Genomic DNA, 7,214 nt, shown 5'->3' on the forward strand with positions numbered 1-7,214 from the left:
TATGAGGAGTTGCGCTTACAGGACTGACACACTGACTGATGAACGGGTTAAACACAGGTCAAAAACTTGTTGCATGAGGTATAAATAGGTTACATGTATGTTGTGAAAAATTGTTTACAAACTATGAACGGATTTTTTCAAACATAAGGATTTCTCAATAGAAACTGCAAGGGGTAGACAGTTATTTAGTATTTATCACTTCTTACTGATATTTTATATTGATCAGGACCGTTTAATATCTATCAAGATTTGAGAAATTAGCAATTGTCTTTAATTATTATTATGTATATTTTAGCTCTACTGGTCAGAGACCAGAAGAGCTTATGCGATAGTAATGCGTCCGGCGTCCGTCTGTATGTCTGTCTGTAAACAATTTTTCAAAATGCTACTCCTACAGTTTTGGTCTGATTTCAGTATAGCTTGGCACACAAGTAGACTACACTAAGATACATAATTCTGTGTATCGGTTTTTATTTCGATGAACGGTGTTTCAAAACGCTACTCCTCCTACAGTTTTGGTCTGATTTCAATATAACTTGGCACACAATTAGACTACACTAAGATACATAACTCTGTATATAGGTTTTTCATTTCGATGAACCCAAATACAGTTTTTGTCTGATTATATCATAATGTGGCATGCAAGTAGACTACACTAAGAACATAGAGAGACGTAATCAAGGACCATTATTCTATTTGTTGCTGTTGTAAAGTTCCAATTCCCAACTGCTTAAGTACTTTTCTCTTCCTTTGCTATAAGTACAAACCAGTAGAGCTTCAGTCTCGACAGAGATTTCTGGTTTTTATTTGAGAGTAGATCTTTTAGAAAAATGATTTAAAGAAAACATTTAACAAGATGCATTCTTTTTTTTTCTTTTTTTTAACAAAAGAAATAATTTAGTAGTTAAAAAATGCGATTATTTTTATGCACTTATTTAATGACCAATTAGAAACTTCAAATTTGCGAATACATGCAAAAAAATCATTTTACTTTTTCTGGGTCTGAGTATTTAAGGTTCATTGATACTCTGATAAGAGAGATAACTCTTAATAACATAAATGTCTATTATTCCTTTATAGATTTGCCAAGTTGAAGTGTCTTTTTTGTCCAATTTTGCCCCGCAAACTTTGAAATAACTGTTTGTATTTTACTTATAAAATACATTTCATAAAGGTTCAAGCAACAATTATATGAGTGAGCAGAGGGTTTATGTACGTTAAAATAAACAATTAGTAAGCTAATATCAATCTTGACATACTCTAACCATATTTTCAAAAAATATGTCTGCGCCATTTTAACCTCATTTTTTCCTTACAATGAAACTATATATACGCCATAGCTAACATTAGAGATTGTTCTATCTGACGTATCCGTATAAGTATACGTATCCGTATCCGTATCGAGATATGAAAGGCATGTCGATCCCGATGTCTAAACCATTTAATACAATTCCACCTCTGTTTGTGGTTACTTAAATAAGCCACAGTCTTGCATTGAAAAATAACAAATGGTAATTTTTTTCTATAAAAATACTTAACTGCTGTAAACCTCTATCATTTCGAAGAAAAAGATTGATTAAAAAAAAAAAGAAAATGAAACCAAGTTTAAAATTAATTTCATTTTGTTTCCAAATATTTGTTGAAAAATCCCCTTTCTCCTTTTCCTCTCTCATAATATCAGGATATTTTATTGATTCATTCTGTATTTTACACTATACCATTACACGTAACTGATAACATAACAGATATCCCCCCCCCCCCACACACACACACTGAAATACAAAATACCTTATCATCATTCGATCATTAAAACTATGTAGCCGTTTTTAGAGAGAGTTTTCGAATTGATTTCATAATTCGCGTCAGGACCGTTACAAGTTCTGAGTATATGCTTTGAATAGCCAGTTCAACTCCCTCTTTTTCACCTCCCCTCACATTGGCGTCGGAAGGAAATTGAAAGTAGGAAGTGGGGCTAATTGAATGAGAGAAAATTCAGCCCTGAAAAAGCATAAAAAAGGATTTTTTTGTTCATTGTCCAAAATCCTTAAATATTTTTGTGTGTGTGAGTGTGTGTGTGGGGGGGGGGGGGGGGGGGTCGAACTTTTTTCATTACCATTTTTTTTTCAAACACTCCCACTTACCCTACTTTAACCATTGGCATCGGCAGCAAATTGTAATTTGTAAATGGGGGGGGTATATTAGAAATATTTTTGTTATTCCTTCAAAAAAAAAAAAAATGTCCATCTAAACACGAAAATCCTATTTCGAGGGGGGGGGGGTTCGTTTCACTAGCAAATTTTTTCCAAACAACACCACTTTCCACAATAATTTAACCTAAACTAAAACGTGTTTGTGGAAAGTGGGGGGAGGGGGCTTAACCTATGCAGCGATGTTCAATGTCTATATTAAGTCTATCTTTTGATTAAAAAAGTGGGGGGGGGGGGCTACGCCTAGCCCCCCCCCCCCCCCCCCCGGTTCCGACGCCTATGTTAACTGCAATACAACATGCCTGTTGAGAGTGGGGAAGGGGCTTATCCTACGCCTTAATATATATTATGTCCATCTTTGCAAATAAAGTGGGGGGGGGGCGATAAGCCATCTGCCCCCCCTCCCCCCTCCCACACACACACAATAGTATTTAAGGGTGAGTTTTTCAGAGCTTGCTTTGTTTACTAAAAACTCCATCATGTAACTTTCATGAAAAGAAGTTAATATGCAAAAAGAATAGTTTAAGAGAGGAAGATACATCATAGCTTAACATTTATTTTCTTCTTACCCTTTTTTGTTGGTTTAGCACCCCTTTCAACCAGCTCCCCGTTCTATTTCTTTCCGACGCCCATGATACGGTTATCGACCTAGAATTAAGTGAGTGTATTCAAACTGCCCCAGAATTTCCAGATATCCAAAGTTTTTCTGGAGAACTATGACTATCAAATACGTGATAATGAATGGCATAGTACATGATAAAAAAGGAAGTGAGGATGGACATTTTCAGTGAATCCCCCATACACATTTTTTTTGCACTTTGATTAAATCTTTCCCAGTTAATGTACAACTACATGTACTTACAATTTACAAGTTTGAGATAAAGAGGTTTAACTGTATATATAATTCTATATTCTTGGGAATATGTCGTGTTCTTATAAATGTTATTTCAAGAATGAAGAATGAATGCCCTAAAATTGAGAGAGAGAGAGAGAGAGGGGTCGATCTAGAAATATTTTCTACATATTTAAATTAAAAAAAAATCATACCTGTTTTTCTAATTTTATTTCTAAACTTTTATTCAAACCTCCACCCAAAGAGACATGATGCATAAGACGTGAACAGCAACTTATATGTTTTTATTAAAAAAAAATCACACTACATATAATTTCTTAGTGAATAAGGTTAAAAACCAAACTTGAAACGATGGAAATGTAACCAGATGGTTTAGACATCGGGATCGAGATGCCTCTCATACCTCGATACGGATACGGATACGGATACGTCAGATAGAACAATCTCTAATAGTATGATTAAGTACGTATGTATAAGCCTACTTTCACCTAAACGTGTTTTAACAAGAATCCTACGGGCCTTATAGATCACCTGAGTATCATGTAACAATTTTCAAACAAATTAATCCAGTTTGAGATTTAAAGGTGCAAAAACACAAATTTGAAGTTAATATTTTCTGTATAATATCATGACTTATATATTGTAATTTAGCATTTCATACGAAACTATATTTAGAATCATTTCATCTAAAAGTTATTGAAACTTAAATTTTTTGATGGGTATCATTGACACATCCTTGCAGTTTCACAAAGTTTTAATATTTCAAAATATGTTTTTTAATATTTTTCATTGATACACAAGATTGTCACTTAACTTAAGTGTAAAGAATAAAATTAAAATTTGTGAAAGTGCAATCAAACAATAATCAAATAGGCAATATTTACTCCACTTCACCCATAGATAGTCTATGCCAAAATTAGTTGAAATTGGTTCAGTGGTTTCAGAGAAGTTGAAATGTTTAAATGTTAACAAATGACGGACGGAAATAGAAAGGAATAGGTCACCACTCAGGTGACCCAAATTGAGGAACAAACAACGAAATGATAGAATGGAATGCTAGTATGTGGGTATATACGAGCTCAGCAGTCCATTTAACATCACAAAACAGGAACAGAGAAACACGGACCTCTAAAACATCAAACGTGGGATCAGGTGCCATGTACGTGAAAGCATTCTCTGCTGACCGTCACGCCCGCCGTGTGCTAATTGTCTTGTTCGGGAAAAAAACCCAGAAAAAATCCGTAGAATATTCAGTGTGTAAATAATGGCCCATCAATCAATATGAAAAAGGTCAATCAGCATTTGGCTTATTGATAGATTGTATCTGTTGACGAGGTCATTGTATCGATAATTTCTTAACGGCCTTCTCACTGAAAAACAGATCGGAAGATGAAAAAATTCCATAAAATATATTAATTAACACATTGTACAGTTATTGACTTTATGTTGAAATCTAGCAATCAATCAAAATATAAGAGTGAACCGAATATCCCAAAGAACAGATTCATAACTGATTACTTTTATGAGAAACTCTCTCACAAAAAAGGCTTTTAGTACCATCAATTATTAAAAATTGGCACTTCCTGGGTGATATATATTCGTATTATATATCAAATGATCATGACAAATCTTTTTTGTTTTACAACAATATTATCGACAGAGTAAAAAGTATGTTGATAAAAGCCGTTAAAATATTAATGCCTTGTGAAGTTAATAGACCGCTGTAATCTAAAACTTATGACAGAAGAAAAGGGGGCCTTGCTTTAAATAAAAGAATTAGGTCAATCAATGATAACCAAACTTATTCGTTTAATTTGCAGCAACTTAATGTAGAATTATTTACTTGCTTGTATATATGCCATTTCTAACAACACTCCCAACTGTCAATGGTGCCATCAACATTCTAAAGAACAATATAGTGCTTCAAGAGGTCGATCAATTATAATTTAGTTTACTTAGAAAAATATGTAGTTAAGTTTTCTGTTTGTTTGATGTTTCTCGGGGAAGATTTCTCATTCTAAGCACGTAATCCTAGCTACGAAATTTCACGGGGTCTACTATAATCTATGCGCACATTTCTTTTGCTTTACTTTTTTGATCTGACTGCGTTATCTTTACTTTTTTAATGATCGAAATTTTAGGACGCCTTAACCGTTATTAAATTTTAATCTATAGACACCTCCGCTTTACTTAATTAAGTAAAAGCCATCAGAACTACAGTGTAATCAGAGGATTAATTCTCTAATGTATTTTGGGTACTGCTTATTTAAATAACAACGATATAATTATATAAACATTAGCTGCTTTTGTTAAATTAATTTTGTCTTAAGATCATGTTTGACATGTATTAGTGACTCCATCACTTCGGTAAATTATCACTGACATGTAATACAAGTCCCCAAATATCGTGATATATCTTTTTGCATGGTTGACTATGAACATTTTTGCCAAATCATTATAAATATATCGATGTTCGCTGCAGCTTGGTTTCCATGATGTGAAATTGTGAATATTTAATGTGAAAGTATACACCCTACTTTGTTTCTGCTGGATGATTGTCGTGTTTTGGTGAGTAAGAATTTGATATTTGCAAAGGCGTCGATTTTATGACATAAAAGCATATTGATCGAATTGAATTTAAGCAGCTCTTTCAAAACGCGAATTTCTTAATATAAAATTAATAAAATGGCTACTATTTGCATAGTAAAATTAATAAGGAGGCTTGGGGGTCAACAAATTAACCACCAGTTATAACTTATTTTTAAGATATGATAAACTATCATTTGACAAAGAAAAATTCCCCAAAAAATTGTTTTTAAAAATTTATCATTTAAGTTGTTTCATGCTCTTACTCTTTGAGGAATACATCTTGTAAAAAAAAATTTTCACCTCATTGTATTTGTTAATTTCTAGTTACTAGTGTATGTATAATTAATCGTATCAAATACAAATGGACAAAAATACAGATTTTTCAGATGACTATAATTACGAAAATGCAGAAATTAAGAAGAAATTGGAGGGTAATCAAACTGGACAATAATTTAGCATATACGAATTTGAAGCAGAGCAAACACGGACCTCAAAATCATCAGAGATTAGTCCAGGTGCATCAGAGGAGAAATCGTCCCCCGTAGACCTGTCACCTCTAATGATTTGTGATTTATTAGAACAAAATATTAGCTAACAAAACAGTGATGTTTTGTAATATTTCCATGACAGTTGTAGCAAATATAACCTATTACTAGTAGGTTTTCTTTTGGTTGACATGATGTACTAAAACTGTAAGGCCTATGTATCTTTAATAGATTTGTTAACGGAATAATTTTAATTCTGTCCACGTGATCTAAAATAAGGGCCCATGACTTGTGTGACCGTTCGACAGGGGACGAATGCTCCTCCTAGGCAAATGTTCCCGTACCTCAAGAACTGTTACAGGGTATCTTGCCTCTGAAACCTTCCGTTAAAGTCTTGAGGATCATCCAGATATGAAATTTTCTCGTATTATTTTTTTAGCTCTCTCGTATAAATAAGGAAATAAATTTTTAAAATATTCCAAAAAGCATCAATGTAATATTGTGGTACATGGCAAATTTAAAATATTTGTTTGCCCTTTCCCGACACAGGATGAAAAAAAAATTATGTCCGTAGGTTGGAATTAATTCTTTTCCAGAATATTTCGATGCTGAATTTTAAAAATCTATTTTTCAGACTGCATGAAAAATAATTGCTTCCGGGAGAAGTTTTAACTACTTTTACCCAGTTGGTCGGGAAATGGAAACTAAACATTTCTTTAAAGAGGGCTTTATTGATGAACTTAATGGACGGAAAATTATTCATTAATAAATGGTTCAATTAAAAAGTTCAATACTATGTCTCCTGACATTATTGTATTTGTTTTATTCTTGTATACGCAAAGAAATATATGTTATTCTTGTTTTCCAATCAAAATTTAAATAACCCTAAGTGAAGAAAAATCATTATTATGATAAATAGATGACGTATCATTGTAGCTGCATATAGATTGTAACTGGGATATTGAACATTATATTATTGTTTTGATAGATCCCTCACTGTGGTTGGAAATGGACTCATTTACAATTATCTGTTATACATTTAATTGTGAGAAGACATTGATTTTGCATTTTAGAGTGGCG

Source organism: Saccostrea cucullata, unplaced genomic scaffold (assembly GCF_032062105.1).
Source record: "Saccostrea cucullata isolate Sc308-1 unplaced genomic scaffold, CSIRO_AGI_Scuc_v1 ctg599, whole genome shotgun sequence".
NCBI classification, from domain to species: Eukaryota; Metazoa; Mollusca; class Bivalvia; order Ostreida; family Ostreidae; genus Saccostrea; species Saccostrea cuccullata.